The 27,823-nt window shown below is 53.5% G+C and overlaps 1 long non-coding RNA gene across 1 annotated transcript; it reads left to right on the forward strand.

The window, feature by feature from the left end:
• Positions 1 to 11,371: 11,371 nt before the first annotated feature.
• Positions 11,372 to 26,107, forward strand: LOC308535883. Its single transcript, XR_013997313.1, has 5 exons — positions 11,372 to 12,107; positions 12,990 to 13,132; positions 13,617 to 13,702; positions 24,061 to 24,250; positions 24,582 to 26,107. It is a non-coding gene; the product is annotated as an uncharacterized lncRNA (long non-coding RNA).
• Positions 26,108 to 27,823: the final 1,716 nt, after the last annotated feature.

Here is a 27,823-nt window from a genome sequence, read left to right on the forward strand (position 1 = left end):
CGCACACACACGCACATGCACACACACGCACACACACGCACACACACGCACGCACTGTCGTCTTCGGGATTCCTGCAAAAGTGGCCGTGACTGTTCCCGGATTTAATTAAAAACAACAAATCACTCGGTCTGCGGGAAGGGAGGCCCCTGGCCGGCCCACGGGATCGGGGGGCTATTTAAGGAGCCAATATGTTCGTCTTAAAACGTCGGGTGAGACAAGACGGTGGCTACCTGATGGAGCAGGGGCCTTCCCGCGCTGGGGGGGACCAGCAGGGCAGCCTGGCCGGGAAAGTGGCCGTGGCGTGTGCCTGCCTTCGATGTTCAGTGTTAGACACACACACACACACACACACACACACACACACGCGCGCGCGCGCCCCGGGAGGCGGGTTACGGATGCCGGTCGGTAACACAGAGGGGATTTTTCTGGGAGAGCCGTTTAGGGCGAATGATCACACGGGCACAGAACCAGGCCGTCTGCGGCGCCGTGAGCTGTGTCCTGGGCGCTCACGCAGGGCACGACGCGGCCTTAATAGGCCTTGAGATGGATGTGCGTCTGTTCGTAGCGCGGCCGGCATCCATCATCTCAGAAGTTTCAGAAGACACGGGCTCTCTCGGGCATTCTTCTCTCCCTTTTCTTGTTTTTAAGTTTTTTTATTTGTTGATTTGAGAGAGAGAGAGAGAGAGAGAGAGAGAGAAAGATATCAACTGGCTGTCCCCTGCCTGGCCCCCACCAGGAATGGAGCCCTGGTCAGGAATCAAACCACCAACCTTGGTGTGCACAGGACGATTCGCCCACTGAGCCAGCCCGGCCAGGACGGATGCCTTGTTCGGTTTTATATATTGACTTCAGAGAGGAAGGGAGAGGGAGAGAGAAACAGCCACGATGAGAGAGAATCATGGATCGGCTGCCTCCTGCACGCCTCCTACCGGGGATCGAGCCCGCCACCCGGGCCTGTGTCCTGGCCGGGAATCGAACCGTGACCTCCTGGTTCCTAGGTCGGCGCTCAACCCCTGAGCCAGGCCGGCTGGGCACCCTCGTAATGATTTTAAACGGAACGCTGGCCCCTCCCATAGTAAGGGTTCCAGAGTCCCCAGACAGGACATTAAATACAGGACATGTCACCCGACGACGCGCGGCTGCTTGCCGTCGTGGAGGAGGCACCGCTGTCCAGCCGCGCCCGGCGGGTCCGTTTCTGTCGCTGGCTGTCGACGGACTTCCCCTCCCACACGTGGCCGCTGCCCAATGACATCTTCGATGCTGTTAGGAACAGGCAGGGTCGCCGCTTTCGTGGTTCCGACGTTAATAATCGCATCTTTCAATGACTTACATCCTCTCCCCGAGGGAAAAAGCAGATGGTTCTCAGATGATAAATGTCTACAGTCGTTCATCTACCACTGTCACCACCCACCACCACGCGCAGGTCAGTTCCCGGGAAGCCTTTGCCGCTGAGCTCTCCAATGCGGCATTGTCCACGGGCGACGGTGCCGAGAGCCCGAGGGTGCCGAGATCGGGCGCTCGGGGGCTGAGCAAGGTGGGCTGGGTTTCTGTTGGTGACGTTTGGGGGGGCGACAATGGGGTAGGATCCTCTGAGGGGCTCACATCTCTTTCCTTAAAATATATTTTTACTTGCCCTGACCAGTTTGGCTCAGTGGATAGAGCGTCGGCCTGTGGACTCAAGGGTCCCAGGTTTGATTCTGGTCAAGGGCATGTACCTTGGTTGCGGGCACATCCCTAGTGGGGGTGTGCAGGAGGCAGTTGATCAATGTTTCTCTCTCATCGATGTTTCTGACTCTCTATCCCTCTCCCTTCTTCTCTGTAAAAAAAATCAATAAAATATATTTAAAATATATATATATATATATATATATATATATATATATATATACTTACCGAGAGGAAGGGCAGAGAGATCGGAGCATCCACCAGGAGAGAGGATCGTGGATCGGCCGCCTCCTGCACGCCCCCCACTGGAAGCATCAACCGTGACCTCCTGGCTCAGCGGTTGACGCCCAACCACTGAGCCACACCAGCGGGGCCCTACCATGATTCTCTAAAGGCTGCCTGTGGGTGTTCCTGTGGCTGGAGCACGTACACAGCCTCACCCTGGGATCTGGTCTGAGAGAACAGATAAAGTAACCCGGTAGGGACTGAGGTCTGGGCTCGGGGAGAGCCGAGAACTAGCCCCCCCCACCCCCCCCCGAAAACGGAACTGCTCTCTTTCCCTCCCGGTGCCGACTTAAGCCCCGCTCTGTGCGTTCATTCACTCATGAGCTCATTCAAAGGAGGCCCCCCACGGGCGGTGGGGGTGACAAAGCCCACGACTGGGTGAGATGCGACCCCCGGGGAGACAGGACCTTCTAGAATATCCTGAAATAAGTAACTGAAGGACTTAATTGCGCCAGCCACCGACAGCAAATCACGGGAAGCACGTCGCCGGGGGGGAAATCGCGCCCGGTGCAATGGCCAGGGAAACGCATTTGCTTAAATGGCGATGCAATTTGGAGCTGTGTCTTAAGTATTGTACTGTGAAATTTCAATTAGCGGCTAAGTGCTGTGCAATGGGCTGTGAGCGAGGACGCTGGCCGGCCACGTGCGCTGCCACCGCCGCCGCCCAGGGGCGATCTACAGGCAGAGCGAGGGATCTCGGGGTGCAGGCTGGTCTTTTGTTGGGGTCTCAATGTTTCTGAAGCCTTTCAGAGGTGGGCTTTTAAAATAGACGTATATTTTTATTAATTTGAGGGGGGGAGAGAGAGAGAGAGAGAGAGAGAGAGAAACATCAAGAATGAGAGTCAGCCAGGCTGGCGTGGCTCCGTGGCTGAACATCTATCTACCCATGGGCCAGGAGGTCACGGTTCGATTCCCAATCATGGCACGTGCCTGGGTTACAGGCTCGGTCTCCGGTCGGGGGGGTGGGGGGGGGCAGCCGGTCCATGATTCTCTCCCATCATGGACGTTTCTATCTCCCTTTCCCTCTCTGAAATCAACAAAAATATATTTTTTTTAAAAAAATGATGAGAATCATGGATCGGCTGCCTCCTGCAAGCCCCACACTGGGGGATTAGGTCTGTGCCCTGACTGGGAATCGAACCGTGTGACCTCCAGGGTCATGGGTGGATGCTCCAACCACTGAGCCACACAGGCAGGGCGGGGGTCCCTCTTGGTAAACACCAGGCGCCCGCGGACGAGTGTCACATTGGGAGGGAAGTGAGAGTCCGCAGAGCACCCAGCGCCTGGCGCACTTGAGCTCCCTTAATGGGCGGGAAAGAGAAAGGCTTCATTACGGTCCCCTCCGGGAGGGCGGGCTTGTCCTTTGAAACACAGTCTCGAGTGCGAGGCTGAGGCCCAGGCGCGTTCCGGGGTAGACGGCGGGTGCTAAAAGCAGCCACTCCAGAGCTGATGGAGAGGAGATGGAGCACCGGGCGCCTCTCAGGGGGGCGGGCAGTGGTTTTGTTTCAAGAGCGCGAGAGAGCGGGTGAATGCAGTCAAGATGACGGCTCCGTCCCTGCTTCAGGGCCCCAGAGGAGGTGCCAGAGGGGAGCTGGCGCTGTCTGCTCGTGGGGAGATGTCCTCGTCACCTCGGGGAGGCTGTCAGCGCCGCCGCCGTAGTCCCCACCCCTCGGGGGGCACGCAGACCCCCAGAGCAGCCAGCATCTTTCCTTCTTCTTCCCTTTTCTCATCTGAGTATATTTTTTCCATTGATTTTGAGAGAGACTGGAAAGGAGGGGGATGGAGAGAAGAGAGAGAGAGAGAGAGAGAGAGAGAGAGAGAGAGAGACCCATTGCACGCACCTCGAGTGGGGGCGTGGCGCGAACCCACAATCCAGCCACAGAAACACTTACGAGCAGCATTTAGAGCAGCGGTTCTCACCCTGTGGGTCGGGACCCCTTTGGGGGTCAAACGACCCTTTCACAGGGGTCGCCTAAGACCATCGGAAAACACATCTATAATTTCATATTGTTTTTGTGATTCATCACTATGCTTTAACGATGTTCAATTTGTAACAATGAAAATACATCCTGCCTATCAGATATTTACATGACGATTCGTAACAGTAGCAAAACCAGTTATGAAGTAGCAACGAAAATAATTTTATGGTTGGGCGTCACCACAACATGAGGAACTGTATGAAAGGGTCGCGGCATCAGGAAGGTTGAGAACCACTGCTCTTATGTAAATTTGTAAATACTCCCCCCCCCACCCCCCGCCCCCAGCTCTGGGTTGCACTGTAATTTGTCTCGATGGTGCTTTCTGGGTTATGGGAACCTTTTTACTCTTAAAAATGCTGTTTGTTTGACGCTCAAACCTAGATTTACTTACCTGATCCCATTGTGGCTTTTGACGATCTGAGTTCTTGCAGCATCTACTTCTATGTCCATTAATGTTTTAAAAAAAATACTTTTATTCATCTTTTTTTTTGTGGGAATAGACATATATTTTCTTAATCCTCACCCAAGCTTATTTTTCCGTTGATGGTTTTGGAGAGAGTGGAAGAGAGTGAGGGAGAGACAGGGAGAAACCTGGATGTAAGGCAAGCACGTGCCCTCGACTGGAGGCCAACCACCGACGCTCTACCCACTGAGCCACACCGTCCAGGGCAGCTCATTCGTGTGTGCTTGTGTGTGTGTTTAATGTGCTTATTGATTTTTATTAGTTTTCGTGGGGGCATATTTTAATTTTAATAGAATAAAGACCCTTCTAATCCCAGGGCTGCCTCTCCCCGGAGTGTGCTGGGCGCATGATGGGGGCCCCGGCGGGTAGCGGGCGCCCATCCCTGCCATCCAGGCCCCGCGCCCATCTACCAGGGAGGGCTGGGCAGGCGCCTCCTTGGCGGCGACTAGTGGCATTAGATGCCTCCGCCTCTGCCTCCAAGTCCTGCAGGTTTTAGGGAGACCCATGTTGGGGTCCTACCTGCTGAGAGTCTCGCTGTCTCTCGCCACGGTGCCTGCCTCTCGCGATACTGACAGTGTCTCGCGATACTGCTGCTTCTCGCGACAGTGGCTGTGCCTCGCGACACTGGGAGCGGCCGCGTGCCTGCTGCGTCTCGGCGGTGATGGCGGCCTTTCTCTAGTGATACCGTCTCTTCCGATGGAGCCTGCCTCTCGGTCGTTATTGGTTTGAGAGAGGAAGGGAGAGAGAGAAAAACATGGATTTGTCGTTCCTCCTGCGCTACCCGGCCAGGGCCCAGGCAGGTTCCTCAGTTCCTCTTGGGTGAGTCCGCGGCCTGTGCATCCGGGCCTCTGAAGCGCGTGACCCTTGACCCGGACGGGCTGCGGCCGCGTGGGCTTCTGGGAGAGCCTGTGACGCGGTCACAAGTGTGGCCTCGGTGCCGGGCAGACGCCCGGCCACACGCAGAGGATGCACGTGTGTTCCGAGTCCCGCGCTTTAGGAGGAGCCGGTGGCCGTGTCTCGGGCCCCTGATTTTGGGGGGGACACCCAGCCGGCAAGCAGGTTCGCGAGCGTGACCCTGATGGGGGTGGCGGCTGCATATGGAAGATTTACCGCCAAGAGGAGGCGGCGATGTCCTCTTGAGCCCGGTGGTTCCGGGTGGGCACCCCGCCCTCCCAGAAGGTGGTAGTGCTGCCGAGATGGAAGGTTTTGGGATCCATCTTTGCAAAACATACCTCGATGACTTATTTTTTAATTGATTTCAGAGCGAGGAAGGGAGAGAGGATCATGGGTGGGCTGCCTCCCGCGCGCCCCCTCCTGGGTAGCGGACCCACAACCCGGGGATGGAGCCGTGACCTCCTGGTTCATCAGAGAGGTCCGTGCTCAACCCCCTGAGCCACACCGGCTGGGTGGTAGGTAACATTATTTTACTTTTCTACCATTTGGTTTTATGAAACAGGTAGCACCCCTGATGGAAGACGGTGTGAAGATGGATTGAACATTATACAGATGTCCTGGGCGATTAATTTGTTCTCAGAAATGGGCGTTCAGACAGAAGAGACAGTGTAGCTCAGTGGTTCTCAGCCTTCCTACCGCCGCGACCCTTTCATACAGTTCCCCATGTTGTGGTGACCCCCAACTTCATGGTTACAAAGTGGACGTAATGAAAGCAGAGTGATTCATCACAAAAACGATATGTAATTATAGATGTGTTTTCCGAGGGTCTTAGGCGACCCCTCTGGGGTCGCGGCCCACAGGTTGAGAACCGCTGCTCTAGATGCTGCTCGGAAGTATTTCTGTGGCCGCTGCCTACGTGGACCTTGGGTGACGCGTTTCCATGGCGACGGAAGCCCTACAGTCTACACGCACCGTGGTTCCGGGAGAAGTGGATGAACAGAACCTGTGGGTGGGATCATTGGGAGAAAAGGAGTTTCTTTCTCTTCCCTCCTTTTTTTTTTTTTTAAAAAAAAATATATTTTATTGGTTTTTTACAGAGAGGAAGGGAGAGGGAGAGTGAGAGGGATAGAGAGGTAGACACATCAATGAGAGAGAAACATCGGTCAGCTGCCTCCTGCACACCCCACACTGGGGATGTGCCCGCAACCCAGGCACATGCCCTTGACCGGAATCGAACCTGGGACCCTTCAGTCCGCAGGCCGACGCTCTACCCACTGAGCCACACCGGTCAGGGCTCTCTTCCCTCCTTTTTCTCAGGCGTCCGTTTGCTCCGAGGCTGGGAATGGGTCTACCAGGGGTAGGCAAACTTTTTGACTCGAGGGCCACAATGGGTTCTTAAACTGGACCGGAGGGCCGGAACAAAAGCATGGATGGAGTGTTTGTGTGAACTAATATAAATTCAAAGTAAACATCATTACATAAAAGGGTACGGTCTTTTTTTTCAATAGTTTTATTCATTTCAAACGGGCCGGATCCGGCCCGCGGGCCGTAGTTTGCCCACGGCTGGCTCTAAGCTGACGAGGAAGCGGCCCTTGAACTTCAAAGCACACCCCACTGAGGTTTTCCTGTATTTGTTTTAAATTGGAGGCCTCTCTCTAAAGGAAAAGAGAATTCCCGTCATTTCAGTTCCGTGACAGGTTCCCAGGAGATACCACAGCTGCTCAGCCCGAGAAGCTCGGGTCTTGCTGTCAGACTACAACCTGCTGCTGTGTCCTGGCAGAAATCATCACTCGAGGAGTCTTTTGTCCATGATTTTTTTGAGAGAGAGAGGAAAGAAGGGAGGATGAGAGAGAAATATTGACGTGAGAGCGAGGAGGCAGGTTGATTGGGAGTACCAGGAGGATATTATGTACAAGGAAGACACTGTTATTTATGATGTCCTCTCATGATTAGACACCCATGAATCTCATCATCTTAATTGTTATAATTTACCTTCTTAAGAGCTCTACCAACTTTCCCATTTATTAAAAAAATATTTTTTTTCATTACACTAAAAGCTCTCCCATATATATCATTTAAAAAATAAGAGCCAAAGTAAAATAAAATAGAAAAATAAAAAAAGAAACATAGGGTTTGATTTGCTCCAATTTGCAGGACAGGTTAAGGGAGTGATGGACACACAAACCGTGGTCTCCGCCGGACACACGAGGGCCGCGGTCGCCAGCTGGTGGTCCGTGAGGTCCGGAAGGCTGGCGACCGCTGCTCTAGAGTATCGGCATCATTTCCAACAGGTTGTACCAGTCTGAGCGTGGAGTGATTATACACATTTACTTTTTAAATAAATATATATATATTTTATTGATTTCAGAGAGGAAGGGAGAGAGAGAAATAGAAACATCAGTGATGAGAGAGAATCATTGATCAGCTGCCTCCTGCACGTGCCACACTGGGGATCGAAACAGCAACCCGGGCATGTGCCCCGACCAGAAATCAAACTGACCTCCTGGTTCATAGGTTGACGCTCAACCACTGAGCCACACTGGCCGGACTATACACATTTAATCTGAGTGATATGAAATTCCTCAATATTTTCCCAAATTTTCTTCCCAGGTAATAAAACTTAAAAAAGAAATAAATCCCTGCGTTATTTAAATTGATGTGTATTATATACAGGAAAAGGGTAATTGATTTGCAAAGATGTGTGTGTGATGTCAGAGAACCCTCCACATTCCCTAACTTCATGCTTCTCGGCTCTGTAGCCTTTTGCAAGAAAATGATTGATCCGTAGAAGCCTGTTGACTCCTAACAATTCACTCTTTCACATCTCCCACCATCATAGCGTACCTGACACACATTAGAAACAGGAAAATGTGTGGGGGCAGATGTCAGAGTATAAGAAGCCTCAGGAAATCTTTCAATTCAATGTATTTTATTTTTTACAAACTTTTTATTGATTTTTTTTTAGAGCAAGAGGAAGGGAGAGGGAGAGTAACATGGATCAGCTGCCTCCTGCACGCCCCCTACTGGGGATTGAGCCTGAAACCTGGGCAGATGGCTGGACCTGGAATGAGCCTGCAACCTTTGGGTGTACCAGCCGACACCCAGCCCACTGGGCCACAGTGGCCAGGGCCCCATGCTTGCTTTTTATTTTCTAGCAATATCTGTTGTGTCGGCCTGTTGTTGCAGGCCTCACCCTGTCCATGCCATCTCTCTGCTTGGTTCCATATTTTCATCGTTCAAGGTGCATTTCAGGCATTATTTTCTCCAGGAACGACCAGATAATCTTAGGGATAGTTTCTCCTTATGCCTGAGCTGTGACATCTCCTTTCGACTGAACTGTACTGAAACCATCGGGTTTCTGCATGGGGTTTCCCTCAACCAGACTTAAAAGTTCTGAAGTCTGACACCTCCGTGTGCTCGTGTCTCTCTCCGCAGAGCCTCGTCAGAGACAGCACACGGCAGTGCCCGAGAAGCGTGTGGGTCTGAAATGGAGGGAGGCCCTCGGCCTGATGGCCGAGCCGTGTGGAGGCCCTCGGAGCTCCGGAGATGTCAAAGGGAGCCAAGAGGCGGCGGGCGCGAGCCGCAGGAGGAGTCGGGAGGAAACGGCTTGGCTGGCTGTACGCAGGAGCACGTGGACGGGGCAAAGGAGAAAAGGTTGGTTCGGGCCAGGGGCTTGCAATGAGAAGGTGAAACAAAACGAGAAGATGCTGGAATCTCATAGAAAAAAATGGGCCAGGATGGACGAGGAGGTGAAGGGCCTTGGGGAGACGTTAGAACTGCCGGTGGGTGCAGGGTAAAGGCTCGCTGGCTCTCAGAGCTCGCGTGGACAGACGCAGCCCCTGGCTGTGGTGTTTCCTCCCGGCCTCTTCCTGTGCCAGGTGGTTTGGAATCTTCTGGAATGCCTCTGTGCCCTGCAGAAAGCTGCTTCCCCCAGCTGTGTGGCCCAGGATGTCTTTGCTCTCCCTGCAAAGGGAAGTGTGTGTGTGGAGAGCTCTGAGACCCCCCCAAAGGACCTGGGCTGGGTCAGCGAGCCCAGGACCCCTGAGGGGGTGGGGCAGCTGAAAGCCGAGTGTTGCTTGTTAATGCACGCCTGGATTTCCCCCAACCCGGTTGCGTTTTTCTGGCTGCTATTTTATGGAATACTAATTATATCCTAGGGCTACCGACTTCTAATGAGCCAGGACCTGGGAGATTAAATTGGCACTCGCTTCTTCTTAGAGGCGTTATTTTTTTTTTAAACAGAGCATTTGAATATGCAGATGTAAGGTAATGATTTTTCATTTAAACATGTAATATTTCTCGGTGGACCGACTTATCATTATGCCTGATTATTCCACCACACTGTGAGCTTTGTTGAAAGAAGAAAAACAGCTCATCTTCCTGATGGTAAAAAAAAAATAAATAAAAATTAAAAAAATTACAAAATAAAGTAAAATACATAAGCAAGTAAATAAAAGAAACCGACTGAACGTAAGTGACCCTGTGTATAAAAGCTGCCCTGGGTTGCTGTGGTAACCAAAGTTCTAAAAATGACAGGAAGAAAAGAACACGGTTTGTTGTGACAAATGACACCTGAAGTGACAGGCTCCTTGCAGCGCCTGCTTGTAATGAACGCAGCTCTGTCAGGAACGTTAAGACCGAACAGTAGGTTAACATGGAAGTCGGAGACCTGGCCGGAGGACTTGTGTCCAGGGTTGGCTAGTGAGCCAACGCAGAGTCCTGCGAAGGGAGACGCCTCTCGGGGAGCAGATGCCCGGTGGTGGGTCCCCACGGTCAGGTGACCAGCGTGTGCACCGTACCTGCTCTCCTGGGTTACATATGTATATGTCCAGGCGATGCACATGTCACACAAAACATTACATGTCTATGTAAACCAATGTATAGGGTGTCCCCTCCGCCCCCAGACGTATGCACACTTTGCATACTTATTCATTCCAATGATTCTTTTCAGATTTAAGCCATTGGAATGAGTAAGTATGCAAAGTGTGTATACGTTTTGGGGGGACACCCTGTATATTGCATATGGGTGGGCAAAAGTAGGTTACAGTTGTTCATGTGGAAAATAATACTATAATTCATAAGTAATGACACAAGAATAAACTGCTTCCTGTGCTCACAGCTGTAAGCCTACCTTTGCCCACCCCTCTGTGTGTGTGGATTCCCTGTCTATAAAATATACTCCCCCTTAGGAAGCTTTCTCTCACCAGAATAAGATCCCCCAGCGTGTGAGTTCCTCACTAACAGTGCACCTCATGTTAGGGGTGCACTAACATTAAAAGTGCACAGGCACCCTGGCCGGGTAGCTCACTTGGTTGGCATGTCCTCCCGCTGGGGTTCGATCCCCGGTCAGGGCACATCCGAGAATCAACCCATGAATGTGTATAAATAAGTGGGACAACAGCTCTCTCTCCCTCTCCGCCGTCTGTCTCTCTGTCCTCGGGCCAGAAGCCCCGCGTCGGGGCCGCGACAGCAGTGACTTGGCGGGACCTAAAATGGTTTTCTCTGGAAGAAATGGTAATTCCCGTGCGGTGATGGAGGTGCTCGCTAACCTGCTGTGGCAGCCGCTTGGCAACTGGCACGCCCATCAAACACCGTGTTGCACACCATCACCTTTCACAAGCCTCCCTGCCAATCATATCTCAACAAAGCTGGGGAAAGAGTGCTCCCCTTAATAGAGTTCGACCACTAAATATTAATTATAATCGTTTCGTCTGTCATTGCCGTAAATTAAAGGATGAGCAAAGACATCGGTACTGATTACACAACCGTTCCTGGGTGGGGGATCGCCCCACGTCCCCAGGAAGGAAATAACATCTGTCAGCAATTCTATTTAGCGTTCTTCTTGGCAAAAACAACGTACGTGGGCTTCGTGCCTTTTTTATACCTGATTCCAAAAGAAAGAAAAAAAAGTTGTGGCGTTCCCACACCGGGAGTCGAACCCGGGCCGCCTGGGTGAAAACCAGGAATCCTAACCGCTAGACCATGTGGGAGACGACGAGGGCCGGCCCCGCGGAAGCGAGTTGAAGCGAGTGCGTCTGCTTCCGCCGCCGCCCTGACCCCGCCCCGGCTGCCGCTGTCCCGCCCGCGAAGGGCGGCTCCTGCCGGGCCCTGGGCTCAGCGGCCGGGAGGCGGGAAAGGGAGCCTGGGCCCCGGCCTCTGGCTGGTCGCCGGTGACCCTTTGAGACCAGAGTTTCCGTCGCTCCGGGCGGAGGCCGTGGGAGGCTGCTCTCCAGTCTTTGTGGGGGGCCTGACCCTGAACCGGAGCCAAGCACCCCAGACGGCGGTGGAGGGGAAACCCGCGCCCCGCGCGCCTTTAACGCTCTTGTCGGGGGGCCCAAACGTAAGGGGACAGCCCAACCCGTAGAGAACTCTGTGAGCTTATTGGAGCCCGACTGTCAGCGACTGCCGGGAAGCAGAGCCTCGCCCTGCGGGTTAAGGCTCGGGGAAGAGCGGCTTCCGCCTGTTTCTGTCAGTTACCCCGACGCAGGAGCGGGGCCTGGCTCCCTGCGGTCCGCGGGTGCTGGGTGCGGGGCGGGAGAAAGCAGAGCAGGGGACCCGGGGGGGGGGCGGAAAGGAAGATAGACACCCGCGCCTTCTGCACAGGCGGGTGCCGGGCCGCCAGCCAGCAGCAGAACAGCAAGCCCCCGTCCGCAGGCTTGTCTCCTGGATCGGAGGCCACGGGCTCAGCAGGGACCGGGCTGCTCTGCGCGGGGGACCCCGGCTGGGGCGGGTGCCCCATGCGCTGCCCTCCGACGGGGGCTTTGGTCCCCGCCACCCTCTGGTGACCTCCGAGTTTGCCGGCCTCCGCCGCGTTCCCGAGGTTAGTCTGCGGCCCCTTTGTCCACACAAAAGCAAATAAAACACAAACAAACGGACAAACCGCCTGGGAGGTGCCGTCCTCAGCCCGCGGGAGAGGGCGTCGGGCGTGAACGAGAGGCCACAGGGTCCCAGCGGGGCAGCGCCGGCCAGTGCGGGGACCTGGGAGCAGGGAGGTCCCGGCGGCGCCCCGCGGCCAGGGCGCCGGAGAGCACAAGTGTGGCCGGGCGGGGCTGGCCGGCTGCGGAGGGGTCCCCTGCAGGGACCAAGCAGTCCTAGTTGTAGTTCCTTCCTTCTGAAGCCACGTTTATTTTCACAGAGCAGTGCGACAGGAAACAATTTGGAGGGCCAAGCATTGCTGTGCCTTGAGAGGAAACATCAAACACGGTGACTGCCTTTGCAGCTCAGAATGTGGTTTTTGGAGCGGACGTCTGTGTTGCAAAGGAAGCTGCTCTTTCGGGAATGGGTGGGACGGTGGCCGTCGTGAATTAGGTGAACTAGGTCCGTGCGGACGGACGGACGGACGGCCAGACCCTCCCCGCTCCGCCCGCCCGTTCCGTCTCTGGAGGCGGCTTTTGCTTTTCCAAAAGCATCCGTCCCCTGCTTACGATGACCGAGGGCCTAACATTTCTGTATCTCCTGTACTTGTCCTTGTTACTGGTTTTCACCATTTTTCCTAAAATGGCAGTTAGTCCTTTTTTTGATTTTTTAAAAGCCTGATGATAAATTTGTCAATACTTTTTTCCAGCTTTAGATTACATTGTAATAGGTCTGCTGGTGTTTTCTAGGATATTCTAATCATTTTATTTTATTTTTAAAATGCTGTTTGTTTGATACCAAACCTAGATTAAATACTGGATTGAATTGTGGCTTCAACCTCTTCCAGAAATGTCACCGGGGGCCCTGTCTAAGCATAAAAGTGGCAGGTGCGACATGCGTTTGAGCTGTTTTCTCCAGGACATATCACAGAAAATCGTAAGAGGACACAGAAGAGGACTTTCTCCCATTGAAATGGCTACCGCGGAAGGGGTAAAAATGAATTCAGGGTTAAAAATGTCCCGGGAAGGGCTAGGCAGCAGGCTGTCATCACTCAGAAGCTGGCCTGCAATTAGAGACGCCCCCTGCTCCCCGATCCCACAGCGGACCCCACTCCCTGAGCCTGCGGAGGGAGCAGGGCCTCCCACCCAGGTTCCCACGTTACCCGCGTGGCAGGCACCCCCCCCCCCCCCAATACTTTGACAATCTGAGTTCTTGCAGCATCGATTTCTGAGTTCGTTCATTTTTTCTTAAATGTTTTTATTGATTTTATATATTTATTTTGTGGGAATATTTCTATCTTCTAGGCACAGGGCTGTCTGTACTCAGGGTGTGCAGGGTGCCTGAGGGGCCCCCGGGGGAAGTAGGTGCCCGTCCCTGCAGCAGCGCCCATACTGCTGCGTCTCTGGGTGAGGATGGCTTCTCGGTACCGGCTGCCTCTTCATCTATTTTCTCAACATGTTTTTACTGATTTCAGAGAGAGGACCGGCGGACAGACGTGGATTTGTCGTTCCTCCTGCACTACCCGGCCAGGGCCCAGGCAGGCTCCTCCGTTCCTCTTGGGTGAGTCCGCGGCCTGTGCATCCGGGACTCTGATGTGCGTGACCTTGACCTGGGCGGGCTGCGGCGGCGTGGGCCTCTGGGAGAGCCTGTGTCGAGGTCCCCGGCGTGGCCTCCGTGCCGGGCAGACCCCCGCCACACGCAGGGGAGGCAGATGTGCTCCGAGTCTCCGCTGTAGAAGGAGCCGGAGGGCCATGTCTCGGGCCGAGGCGCTGGGGGAGAGGCAGGTGGAGCTGTGGGCCCGGCGGCCGGGACGCTGTGATTGACAGCCGCGACGGAGGAGCCTCTCCTCCTGCTCCTCGCTGTCCCGCACGTCCACTCAGCATCCTCTCATGAAGGTGCCGAGGAGCCATAATGGGCCTAATTGCCTAACTGCCCACTTAGTGTCATCTGCTCATCTGCGTCCGGCGTCGGCGTCGGGAGAAGGGTGCTTGAGGGAGCTCATTGCTCACATCTGAGGCTCTCGCCGTTTCTTCTGTGTCACACCGCCCAGTGGGCGTTGATGGCCGTCTTCCCCTTCGTGCAGAATTTCGCGTTATTTGCGAGGAAGGGTAGGTCGTGAGAGAGGTTTTGAGGGGCAGCGTTCGTACCCCCAGGAGGGAGAGATGTGGATGAGCGCGCCCCCCCCCCCCATCCCCCGTGTTGTCTGCATCTGCTGTGCGTGGCCACTGCCCAGACCAGGGACACTCTCTGTCTTGGACCCAGCCTTGCCCTTGAGGTTGACCTTGTGGCTGCGATCGGTGCACTGATCCCGGTCTGACCGGCCAGGGCCCGGGCCTCCTGGGGCAGAGCCTTTACTTCCCGAATGAATTACCCTCCGGAGTCTGTTTTCAGCAAAGCAGTCAGGCGCTGGTGGCAGGAACGCCCGCCCCAGCGAGGGAGCCCCAGGTGTTCAAGCCCCAAGCAGCTCTGAGAGGCCGCCCATCCCGCCTCCCGGGGCCCTGGGTGCTGAGCGGGCCTGTGCTCGCTGCCCGGCTCCGCACCCAGCCGGTCACACACTTTGCAGCCCGGGCTGGACGGCTGGGAAGCCCGATCTTTTTTTTCTTCTTTTTAAAAAATATATTTTTATTGATTTCAGAGAGAAAGGGAGAGAGAGAGAGATCAATGATGAGAGAGTCATGGATCGGCTGCCTCCTGTACACCCCACACTGGGGATCCAGCCCAGAACCCAGGCATATGCCCTGGCCTCCTGGTCCACAGTGCAGACTGAGTTCTGAACTGACATTATTCCAGTGGCGGGGGGGTGGGCAGGTAGAGAAGGGGTGCCCACTGCACTGTGGGCTGAAACGCTATCCTTTGGCACCAGACGGTGTCCAGAGGCAAGGCCGAGGGTGCCCCTGGGGAGGTGAATTTTGCTGCTGTGGAACCTGCAGGGGCAGCGCGACTGCCTCCCAGATCCCCCCCTCCCAGATCCCCCTCCCAGATCCCCCTTCCAGCCAGCGCTGTGCGTCCGAGGGCCGATCTGCAGCTCCGGGCATGGATCCCAGACGCCAAGGCCCAGAGCCAGCCTCTCGGCTCAGCCAACCCTTTGCAGCATCCAGTTCCCCGCCTGGAGTTCCTGACTTCTGCAGACGGTTGGAATTCTTCCTGCAGCCGAGCTGGATGATGAAGATTGGACTGATTATTATTTTGATTCACGAAGGAGCTCATTAAGGGGTCAGGAAGGTTAAGAACAAACAGAATGAGTGTGAGAGACTGGACTTTGCTTCAGGCCTGTTACCTCTAAAGAGAACAGTGGGCACTGTGGCTTCAGATCGCCTCCAAGGCCAGGAGGAGCCCAGAGTAGCAACCACAGAGCAGTTCTTCTTCTGACAAAAATGCAGAACACAGTCCTGGCTGGGGTGGCTCAGTGGTTGGGTGTTGTCCCATGCACTGAAAGGCTGGGGGTTCAATTCCCTGTCAGGGCACATGCCCAGGTTGCTGGCTCACACCCTGGTTTTATTCTCACGTCAATATTTCTCTCTTTCTCTCCCTCTCCCTTCCTCTCTCTCTCAAAAAATAAATCAGTAACACAAGTGCAGAGTAACACTTGGAAGGCCCCTCTCTTCCCCAAGCTAACAAGCCTCCTAACAGGGTGTTATTTTTAACATGTAAAATGCCTAACAAACATCCTCTAAATTGCATGTTTTTCTTTTAGGGAAAAAAGGACACAAATAAGGCGAAAATGGTGCAGGAACTCGTACGTGCGTGGGCTCGAAATCAGAAACAAGGCCAGCGCCCGAGGCCTGTCACAGTGAAACCAAGTCAGTGCGTTGTGGTCCGTCCGTGTATCGGAATATTAGACACAAACACGAGCGCAGTGCAGCGAGGCTGGGTGGCAAGAATGGGTTCCAGGCCCGGCCGGCGTGGCTCAGCGGCTGAGCAACAACCTACGAACCGGAAGGTCACGGTTCCATTCCCGGTCAGGGCACAGGCCCGGGTTGCGGGCTCGGTCCCCAGTGTGGGGCGTGCATGAGGCAGCCGGTCCATGATTCTCTCTCATCATGATGTTTCTCTCTCCCTTTCCCTTCCTCTCTAAAAATCAATACAAATGTTTTGTTTTTTTTAAAGAATGGATTTCAGAATCCAAGGAAGGAACCAGGGCACACAGTACCACTTCCCTTCTTGCACTTCACCTCCAGTTCCCACAGTGGACAGGATTGGATGATGTGTACAGGGAAGTCCAGTGGGTAAAATGATAAAAAAAACCCATGAAGTCTTTATCGTAAAATCGGGGTAAAATAGCAGTGAGGTGGTTAGGTACCTCTCCTGCATCTTCTTTCCCATTTTGGGGGTATATGCCTGTACATGGAAACGAGAGTGGGGCTGGGGGGGGGGGGCGGGCAGGCACGTAGGAACAGTGGGCAATAGGAACGGCATATGCCCAGGGCCCACGGCCAGAGAGGAGCTGAGCGGCCATCGCCCCGCATAGCTCGGCCCTGTTACACACTGACATTGCGTCGCACTGTGTTCCTTTAAAAAACTGAATGAAACATTCATTTTACGCATTCCTTAATGCCCCTGTATAAATAGATTGGCATCTCAAAGGCCATAAAATAAATATAGCCGCGCTGTGCATCTGCAGATCAGAAAACATGTATCGCTAGCAGCGTGTAATTAGTAAATAGCACGATATTAGCACATGATGCTAGCTTCTATTAGACTTCACAAGAGGTTACATTCTTCTCGGGATTACAGTAATGTCTGTCATTTATTCCTTTTAAGGCAGTAATGTATCCTTCACTATTTCCCAGGTATCTTTTTATCCAAACATGGCAAAAAAAAATACATTCCATAATTCACATCTAAACTGCTAGCATGCATATCTTAATGGTATTCCAACAAGGAGCTAAAAGGAATAAATTACCTCTGAATACGCTGATTGAATAAATTTTGTGTAAACATCGTTTCAAGTCCAAAGGAAGAAATTTAAGAGTAATTTTTGGAAATTATTGAAATTATATTGCAGATGTATTACTTCATTTCTTTAGAGAAAAGAAGTTGTTAAACAGTTGATTGTTTTGACTGACAGAAGCAGCTATAGGATTTCTTGTGTCATACTACTGATTTAATTCCATTTTAAACACATGCTGGTGGCAAACATCTTTTTTTTTTTAAAAAAATAAAGTTTTTATTGCTTTCAGAGAGAAAGGGAGAGGGAGAGAAATAGAAACATCAGTGATGAGAGAGAATCATTGATTGGCTGCCTCCTGCACGCCCGCAACCCGGGCCTGTGCCCTGACTGGGAATGGAACTATGACCTCCTGGTTCATAGGTCAACGCTCAACCACCGAGTTACCCCAGCTGGGCAAAAAACGGCACAAAAATAAACTTTTGGAAAGTGAGAAAGGAGTCCCAGATCTACAGAATGCACACAGTCCCCATCTACATAGATGCGGAGTGGGAATTCCCACCAGGCCAGTCGAGAACTCTCAGGAAATCCCTTCCCGTGGGAACAGAAATCGCCGGCTCCACCCCCGAAAGGCAGATCTTTCCCGAGCCTCCTCGGCCTCATGCCCTTCAAAGAAGATTCGTTTATTTCACTTTACAAATGGGGCTGATGGCCGGCCCTCGGAGCACCAAAGAGCAGGAGGTGATGGTGAGAGAACAGGCCGATCGGAGGACAGCCTCATGGCGTAACCACACACACATCTCAGGTATGAACTGGAATCGACCACTATGTTCGTTGTGTCATGAGTGAGGTTCGTGGCGTCAAAGCCACCACTGTGTCCAGACTCCAAACAGCCAGGCCTTCTGCACGCCCTGGTTAGCCCACGCACTGGGCAGTGTCAGTGCACAGACTTAATTCAGCCTCACGGGGGCTTTCGCCTCACGGGGACCTGAAGGCTCACTCTTACCTGCTCCTGTGACTCAGCTGGGTGGGCCTCATCCCATACGCCCAAGAGGCTGCTTCTCGCGGTGCTGACAGGTTCTGGTGGTCATCCTGCTCGCGTTTTTATTGATTGTGGCGAGAGAGACGTGGATTCGTCGTTCCCGCTGAGCCCAGGGCCCAGGCAGGTTCCTCAGTTCCTCTTGGGTGAGTCCACGCCCTGTGCATCGGGGACTCGGAAGCATGTGGTCCGATCAGTGGTTCTCTCTCATCATTGATGTTTCTCTCTCCCTCTCCCTGTCTCTCTCTATAAAATCAATGAAAATATATATTTATATTTTTAGAAGTACGTCCACTCTTCGCTGCTGGTGTTGAACTCAGTTCTGCCGAGGAAGTCCATAGTGACTAGACCAGAGGGTGGAAATTGCTTACTGCACATCGATAAATACCGTGACATTATTTCTCCTACGTAAAGAATTATGGATAATATACTTGTTATTTACATTGAAGATTTTTAGAAAAGATTAATGGAGAGAAATGTTAGCAAATGTTAAGGGCTCGTTAAGGTTCTCTAGAATGAGTTGTTAACACTTTCTGGAGAAGGAAGCTGGGGATGAATCTGTGAAGCTATTTTTAGGGACCCTCTGGGAGCTTAGTACGATCTCAACTTACAGAGTCATTTCTCAAGTGGAAACCTGGCCTGGAGGTGGGACGGCCGTGAATGCATTGCGTCAGATCCGGGGAATGTCCCAAAGCGTTAGTGACGGGCATTTGGTCTAGGGGTCTGGAGACTGATGGGTGTTTCTGAGACCTTAAACAAGCCTTCGTCCGCCGTCATGGAGACGAGCCCGTGATGCACAGGTGGTCTCAGCAAGGGCACCGCTGTCTTACATCGGTGTGTATATATGTTTATTGTTCATGGTATTACAGATACCTCCCAATTTCCCCCCCCCGCGTCCCCCCGCGTCTCCCCGCCTCCACCCGCCCTCCCATTAGGGCCGGTCTTCACTGCCCTCCTGCCCGTGTCCCTGGGCTGTGCAGAGCACCGCTCTCGTTTACGATGAGAAATCCTTCCTGACAAACAAGATGCCTGAGTGTCCACACTGTTCAGTGAATCCAGGGAAGGGTGACCCTTGACCTCAGCTCCCCAGAACATTCTGTGAGACGAGACCAAGACGCCAGTCAGAGGAGGACAAGGGCCATGTGATTTCACTCGAATGACCTGCATGAACTAACAAGCAAAATCGGTCGAGGGCGGGCTGTCAGCTGTCGAGGGGCAGGGGCTGAGCCAAAGGGAAAAAATGGAGGAAAAACGCACGGGCAGGGACAACAGTGTGGTGCTGGCCTGCGGCGGGGGTGGAGCAGGGTGTACGGGGTAGCTGGTGATGGAGAGAGACTTGACTTGCAGCGGCGAGCGCGCAGGACAGTCGTCAGAGGACGTGTTATAGAACCGGACGCCCGGCACCTGTGTAATTTTATTTTAATGTATTTTTACTGATTTCAGAGAGGAAGGGAGAGGGGGAGAGAGAGAAACATCAATGATGAGAGGGAATCGTTGATCAGCTGCCTCCCGCACGCCCACAGCCTGCCTCCCAATCAGGTCAAACCCCGCCGTCCTGTCCTCCGTCCTTCCACTGGCTTCTCCTCCAGCCCAGTGCTCCCCGGCCTCTCTTTGGCCACGCCCACCGGACCATCTGTCGCATCCCGATCCCCTCCCCCCACACGGAATTCTTCTTATCCACAAAGGGAGCTCCTGTTCACGTGGGGGAAGCCTCAGAGGCCATGAGCTCGGTCTAAACAAGCTGCCAAAGGACATGGCGTCCACGAGAGAGAAAAACAAAAGGACGGAAGGACAGCGGACGGACTGAGGAAGGACTCACTAAGGAATTGTTAAAAAATATGAAGGGATATGAGAAAATAGCAAATAAAGTTTCAAACGTAATAGAGAACTGAAGTGCATAAATATGTCACCATATGTATGTACAGACTGTCTATGAGGCCCCTAGAACCACAAGAAGTGCAAAGCATGCACTGTGAATGACGCATTCTCGAATGGCCCCCCTAAACACCAAGCTGCCCCCGGGGGCGTGTGCCCCACGCTGGGAGCCCTGCTCTAAACCCTGCGGGTGTGATGACAGACAGGCCGCTGGTCGGGGCTGAAATAGGAGGCCCTCGCCAGGGTGACCGCCAGGCAGCTCAGCGCCCATGTGGAGCAGGGTTTTCCGCAGCATCGGGGGGGGGGGGTCCCTTATTCGGCCAGGCAGGTGTTTGTAGAGCGTCGACCCCATTCCAGGCGTGGGGCTGGGCCCAGCAGGCGGGAGGGTGAACCCTGCTGGGGCGCCTGCCCACGCAGCGCACAGCAGTCGGAGGCCAGGCGTGCCGTGGATGGTGCACGCGGGCCTCGGTTCGTACACACGATGAGAGCTCAGGGCGATGCGCAGCCCGCCAGGAGGGTCTGTTAGGCCAGGCTGGATTCCGGCCGGGGCACATGCCCCGGTTGCGGGCTAGATCCCCAGCAGGGGGCGTGCAGGAGGAAGCTGATTGATGATTCTCATCCTTGATGTTTCTCTCTCTCTCCCTCTCCCTCCTTCTCCCTTCCTCTCTGAAATCAATAAAAAAAAAAAAATACTTTAAAAAGAAGGGAAGCGGGTGAGAGCTGCCCCTTGCCGCCAGGCACGTGCGGCTGAGGGTTTTCCTAGATTGGGGCATGCGCTGTGGGCTCGAGGGGAGTGAGGAGGCTGGGTCATCCCCAGGAGAGGTCTGGTCTAGGGGCAACGAGGAGGCGTTGCGGGAGCCGGGAGGGCCCAGAGCTGCCACCGCGCTGTCGCCGGCTCCCTCGGCTGCCGTGTGGACGGTGGGGCGGGCCCGGGGGACGCGCTGGAGTCCTGGCGTCTCAGAGGCCAGTTCTGGAGTCTGCTGCAACAGTCCTAGCCCCGGTTCCTGGGGCCCAGACACGGGGGTCAGGATGGGGGGGAGATGTTACTGTTCACACTTCACTAGGCACGTGGTCCCCCACAAACACAGAACAAAAGACACAATAGGGTCTTTTTTCTTTGAAAAGTTAGAAGCAGCTGAAGTAAGAGTGGGGAATGAAGTCTGACACTCTAATTCCCACTGTAGACTCCGGCTTGGGAACACGGGGATTGGGGCGGGCAGAGGCAGGAGACGAGAGAACACAGCTTTCCGTGATGCAGTCCCACGTACTCGGGCACCAGGTTGCATGGGACGGGGAGCCGGACCCAGATGGTCCCACGTCCCCTTGGAACGTCGAACCCCCCGCACGCGGACAAGCCATCCCGCCCGCCTCGCTGTACATCAATTTGCATCCACCTCCGTCGCTGGGGTCTTTAATTCTGGGAGGAACCCAAACATATGGCACCAATTGCAGAGACATCACACAGTATACGGGAGCGCAAATTAGAGAGTAAATGCTTCCTCCCCCGGCCCACCTTCCGCGGCTCTCGCCGGCTCCCCGGCTAATCGCGCCTGGCTGCTTCTCCAAAGACGTAACGACTGTAAAACATTCATGCGCACGTGCCTGTTACGGCGGCGTCCCTGGACGTCTCTGCCGAGACGGATGGAAATGAACTGGTTCTCAGGAGCAGAGCGACTGCCTCCAAGACTGCGTTCCCTGCATTTGTAATGGGTTTCCCAAACGGTGCTCCCCAAAAAGACGGCACACTCCCCTCTCCCACCCACAGGCTGGTTTATGTATGTGCCTGTGTGTGTGTGTGTGAGTGTGTGTGTGTGTGTGTGTGTGTGCCCGTGCGCGTGCGCCGTTTTATTGGGTGGTAGTGGTACTTCATGGCGATTTAATTTGCATCTCCCTGAGGATTAACGGTGGTGCACATTTGTGCATATACTTAACATGCCGTCTATCATCTATCATCTATCATCTATCATCTGTCATCTATATCATCTATCTATTATCTATCATCTATTATCTGTCTGTCATCTATATCATCTATCTATTATCTATCATCTATTATCTATCATCTATTATCTATCATCTAACTATTATTTATCATCTATCATCTATCTATTATCTATCATCTATCTATCATCTTTTTGGTGAAGTGGCTGCTCAGTTCCTTTGCTCATTTGTTAGGGGCTGTTGGCGTGCTTGCTGGGTCCTGGCAGCTCTGCGATGCTGTCTACGTACACGTGCTTGTTCTGTGTGTTTTGCGAATAATGGCTCCCAGTTGGAGGTTTGTCTTTTCATCCTCTTAACCGTGTGTGGTGTAGAGCAGACCTTTTAAAATGTGGACGTTCAATAAATTATTAATTGGTTTCTAATGGTTTGCGTTTTTTGATATTGTAGCTAAGAAATCTCCGCCGAACCCCAAATCAGATCCACGGTCCGTAATTTTCGTAGAAGATGCAAAGCAGCGGGGTGTGGGCGGAGGGTGTTGAGTGTGTGTGTGTGTGTGTGTGTGTTTGCATATTGATGTACAGTTGTTCCAGGACCACTTTTTAATCCTCTGTCCAAGGTGTTGGCCATCTCTTCAGACATGGATGGATTTCTGGACTTCATGACTCTATTTCCGTGTCCTCTGCGTTTACCATTTCACCAACGCCACCCTGTCCTGATTAATGTAGCCTTTTGGTTTCAAAATCAAACAGAGTTGCTTGAGCGTCACCTGTTTGATTCCAGTCAGGCCACATGCCTGGGCCCGGGCTCAATCCCCAGTGCGGGGCATGCAGGCTGATTGACGTGTCTCTCCCTCTCCCTCCCTCTCCCTCTCTCTGTAAAATCAATTTTAAAAATCATATTAAAAAACATTCAAAATCATTTTGGATATCCTAGTTCCTTTTACTTTCCATATAAATTTAATATTGGTATATTATACTCTTGGATATTGGCATAAATCGCATTACTGACTAGGGGTGTGGGGCAAGTCACTTTCTCTGAACTTCAATGTCTTTACCTTTAATGCATTTGCAGAAAAATATGTTCCCTGATAACTTGCGTGTGGATTGGGAAGCGGATTTCTTTGTGAGGAGGAATCTGCAGTGTACTGGGGAGCCGGAGTAATTATACAATAAAGATACGCATCAGCATATATCCCGAGTCAAGTGTTGGCACTTTTTTTTTCCCCTGTGGAAGGCTGGTATTAAGTATTTCAGGCTCTGGGAGTTCTACATGCAGCCTTATCTCAGCTGCCCAGCCCGGCCCATCGTGTCAAACCAGCCACACACCGTATGCAGATGAATGCGCGTGGCTGTGCTCCAATAAAACTTTATTTATGGACCTTGAAATTGGAACGTCGGATCATCTTCACACGCCAGAAAACATTCTTCTTTTCATTTTTTTTCAACCATCGGAAAGGGTGAAATCCATTCTTCGATTATGAATAGGAACTGGCACATGGGCTGTGGTTGGCTGAATCCTTGCTCCAAGCAGATTTAACAATTGCCTGTGTCTTTCTTGCTTTTTCTTATAGAGAGAGTGGAAGGGAGGGGGAGAGACACACAGAGAGAGAGACATCGATGCGAGAGAGACCCATCGATTGGGTGCCTCCTACACGCGCCCCAACCAGGGCCGGGGATGGAGCCTGCAGCCGAGGTACGTGCCCCTGACCAGGAATAGAGCCGCGACCTCCTGGGTCATAGGTCTGTGCCAACTACTGAGCCGCAGCAGCTGGGCTCTCTCTCTTTTTTAATCCTCACCCGAGGATATTTTTTTCCGTTGGTTTTTAGAGAGAGTGGAAGAGAGAAGGGGGGACGGAGAGAGAGACATTGATACTGGGAATCGACACCTGAGACCCTTCCATTCGAAGGCCGGGGATCTGACCACTGAGCACACTGTTCAGGGCGAGAGGAATATCTCTGATGCTTGCTCGTTCTATTCTGTGAGCTTCTGCCATGCCGGGGTGCACGGGGGGCCCCCACCAGTGTACACAGAGGCACCAGGGGGGGGTCCCACCCCTTGGAGCTCGGTGGAGGCAGGCGGGGAGGCTGACCTCACAAAGCTCGACGGGGACCCAGCCCCCCTTTAATTAAACGCATGGTCTAGGGAGCAGGGTGGTGACTCACGGTTTCTATTCTCCAGGTTGGACCAGGCGCTGTCAGATGGGATTAACATCACCTCCACGGCTGCACAGCGGGCGATGACTCAGACACGGAGCCCCGCCCCACCCCCAGTCAGGCTCCCGTGGCAGGCCCCTCTGTGCAGGGGAGCCCTGACTGGCTTCGAGGTCTTGGCGAGCGGCCGATGACCAGTCACTCATACCTGCTCCTCAGTGAGTCCCCCAGGCACTCTCCCCGCCCCTTTAGCTCCAGGCTAATTGCAGGTCTAGCCTCGAGGTACAGCGGATGGGAAAGGGTGGGACCCAGACTCCAGACTCCAGCGTGCTGTCTGGGTGGTTCTGGTCCAGTGACCTGGCCTCTGTGAGCCTCAGTTTCCTGGCCTGTAAAATGGGGACAGTTCTCTGATACCGACGGCTGTGACGGAGAAAACGGGAGCCAGTCCCCCCCCCCCTGCCCCTCACCCCACCCCCGGCAGTGCATCCCGCTGACCCGCATTTTCACAATAATCTCCACTGGTGTCCTTTTGGTCTTTTTTTTCCTTAGGTGGATGCAGGACGGCCAACAGTCAACAATTAACAGCGAGGGAATTCCTGGTCTCTGCCCTGGTGCCTTGGTTCTGCCCTGAGGGGTCTGGAAAAGGGGAAGTTACCCCGACATTCCAACAAGGCCGGAGGCTCAGCTGAGGCCCAAGTTGATCTTTGTCAGGGAAGAGACTGGCCTAGGACGTGACTACCCCCCACACACTGCTTTTTAATCCTTGGTGGTGAGGTTAGGTCTCTGAGTTTGCAAGGCTGCCCCGCCGGCCTGCCCTGAGCTTGTCAGGTTAGCATGTGGCCCAGTTTCTTCCACAAATCAAACTATTTTTAAAAAATACATTTTTGTTGCTCTAGCGGTGTAGCTCAGTGGCTAGAGCGTCGGCCTGCGGACTGAAGGGTCCCGGGTTGGATCCCGGTCGGGGCACAGGCCCAAGTTGCGGGCTCCCTCCCCAGTGGGGGGCGTGCAGGAGGCAGCCGATCCATGATTCTCTCTCATCGTGGATGTTTCTGTTTCTCTCTCCCTCTCCCGTCCTCTCTGAAATAAAAAAGTATATATTTTAAAAATAATAAAGAAAATAAAAGGTAGACCTTGTACCCCCGGCTCCTCACACACGGCTCAGCCGCTCTCATGTGCAGCCTTTCTTGCCCCAGACAAGGCCCCCGGGGATTATCCACGCTCACGGCTTCACGCGGTCTCCATGGCGATGATTTATGCTTGGGTCTCCTAGGAGACAATTACACGTCTGACAGACTTCAATTCATCTTTCTGCCCCGAATGCACAGTGCACTTTCCTTCTCCCACAGAGCCATGCCCGGAATCCCCACGTTCCCGTTTACTTTCCCCAACGCGTGGCCTAGGAAGAGGAGATGTTCTGAAAGGGGGAGAGGGGCCTGACAGATAAGAAGGAAAAGCAGCAGCCGCCACGCCGTTCCCCGAACTGTGGTTCAGATGGTCCAGAAGGGGACGTCTGCGCCCAGGCCAGGCGTTGGTTTGTGCGGAGGTGTAGGGACGGTGGGGCCTGGGGTTGGGTTCTGTTTACATCTGGGGGTCACTGCCATGTAAGCTGGGATGATGGACAGCGCAGCTCTGCCTGGGGCGAGATTTAAGAACAGCCCGGCCGGCGCGGCTGGGTGTTTGAGGGTCGACCTAGGAACCGGGAGGTCACCGTTTCATCCCCGGTCAGGGCACAGGCCCGGGTGGCAGGCTCGATCCCCAGTATAGGGCGTGTAGGAGGCAGCCGATCCATGATTCTCTCTCATCACTGATGTGTCTCTCTCCCTCTCCCTTCCTCTCTGAAATCAATAAAAAGATATATATTTTAAAAAAGGACAGGAGGGACTTCATGTATTAAACAGACTGGCTCTGACCGGGTAGCTGGTTGGTTAGAGCATCATCTCCATACACCAAGGTAGCAGGTTCAGTTCCCAGCAGGGCACAGACTAGAATCAACCGACAAATGCATAAATAAGTAGAAAAACAAATTTCTCTCTCTCTCTCTCTCTCTCTCTCTCTCTCTCTCTCTCTCTCCCTCTCCCTCCCTCCCTTCCTTTCTCTCTCTCTCGAATCAATAAAAAATAAACTCACAGACTGAAGTTGTTGGAGAGCTCCTTGGGCCAAAGCGCAGAAAAATCTCCTGGTGGCCACCCCCCCCCCCATGCATTTGCAAGTCCAGACACCCCTTCCCCAGCCTCAGAGGTGACACCTCAGTGCCCCTGGATGGGGGTCGGTGCTGAGTCACCAAAGGGGACTGCGAGACGGCCCAGGGGTGCAGGCCGGCCGGGCTCCAGGCGTCTGATTGCGGCGCTCTTCCCACGCTTCCCCGAGTCGGAGTTGATATTCCGCTCACGTCCACCCACAAGAGGCCGCGGTTATTATCGATCGATTGCTGCACAGCCACCCGCGGGGCTCGGAGAGCTGAGGCCAGGCTGCAGGGGGTGCTGGGCAGACGTGGACATGTTACTAGGACAGAGCCCAGCACCCCGCAGCCATTAGCTGGAGTCAGAGACAGTCCAACCCAGGGCTGCTGTTTTTTTTGGGGGGGGCGGTGGTTAATCCTCACTGCAGGATATATATTTTTTCCATTGATTTTTAGAGGGGGTGGGGGGGAGGGGGAGAGACACGGATTGGGTGCCTTCAGCAGGGCCAGCCAAAGAGCCTGCCACCGAGGAAGGGGCCCTAGAGGGGACTCGAACCCGGGACCCTTCAGTCCGGGAGCCGATGCTCTATCCACTGAGCAACACCGGTTTCGGCTGTTTTATTTTTTTATATGCCTCAAATATGGCACTGGATGGAGGAGCTGGTGGGACCCGAGAGAATGTCCAGCTAGTTCACCCCCGACGGCCGATTTCTTCTTCCAGGGACGCCCTCCCCTTGTGTGCCCGAGCCCAGCTGCCTGTCCGACCTCCCATCGACGCTCCTTCAAGCCACTGGAATACGATCGGATGCTGTTGGTACCAGGTGGGCTCGGACCCTTTGTGTGGGCATCTACATTCCGTTTTCCAGGGAGAGGAAGTCCCCATCTGAGCCTGCATCAGATCTGGCTTCGTGTCTCACGTTTACTCAAGCAAAGTTTTTGTGATTCTTGGGGGGCAGGAATCCTGAACATTCATTTGATTGATTTTTGTCCTACATGTTCCACGTATAAACATGAAGAGATCACTCTGAATGAGGTACTCTTTATTCTAGTAGTGGTTGCACCTTTTAAACTTGAGGTCTCTTCAATCAGTAGACATTGACAGAGATAGCTTTTTTTAAAAAAACAAATATTTTTATTGATTTCAAAGAAGAGAGATATAGAAACATCAGTGATGAGAGAGAATCATGGATCGGCTGCCTCTTGCACGCCCCCACACTGGGGATCGAGCCCGCAACCCAGGCACGTGCCCTTGACCGGGATCGAACCCAGGACTCCAGTCCATAGGCCTGTGCTCTAACCACTGAGAAACACCAGCCAGAACAAAAATGTATTTTTAATGAAAATATTAAATGAAACAAACGCATCTCCATGTTTCGAAAAACATTTAAGGCCTGGGTTTTGTTTCCCAGAGCGTTGACGTAGGTTTTGAGCTAAGCGGGTCCTCCCTGGAGTTTCTGCGGGGCCCCAGTCAGGCGATTCCTCTCTTTTGATATCTCTCGGTGGTGTTCTCATCCTCGCCGGGAAGAACTCCCTCTGCGTCCCTGGAGGAAACGCTCCCCTCCCTGAACTCTGATCCGAGCGGAAGCCGTGTGTGCGGGAGCCGTGTGAGGCT

This window comes from Myotis nattereri, assembly GCF_964212035.1.
Source record: "Myotis nattereri genome assembly, chromosome: 21".
Lineage (NCBI taxonomy): Eukaryota > Metazoa > Chordata > Mammalia > Chiroptera > Vespertilionidae > Myotis > Myotis nattereri.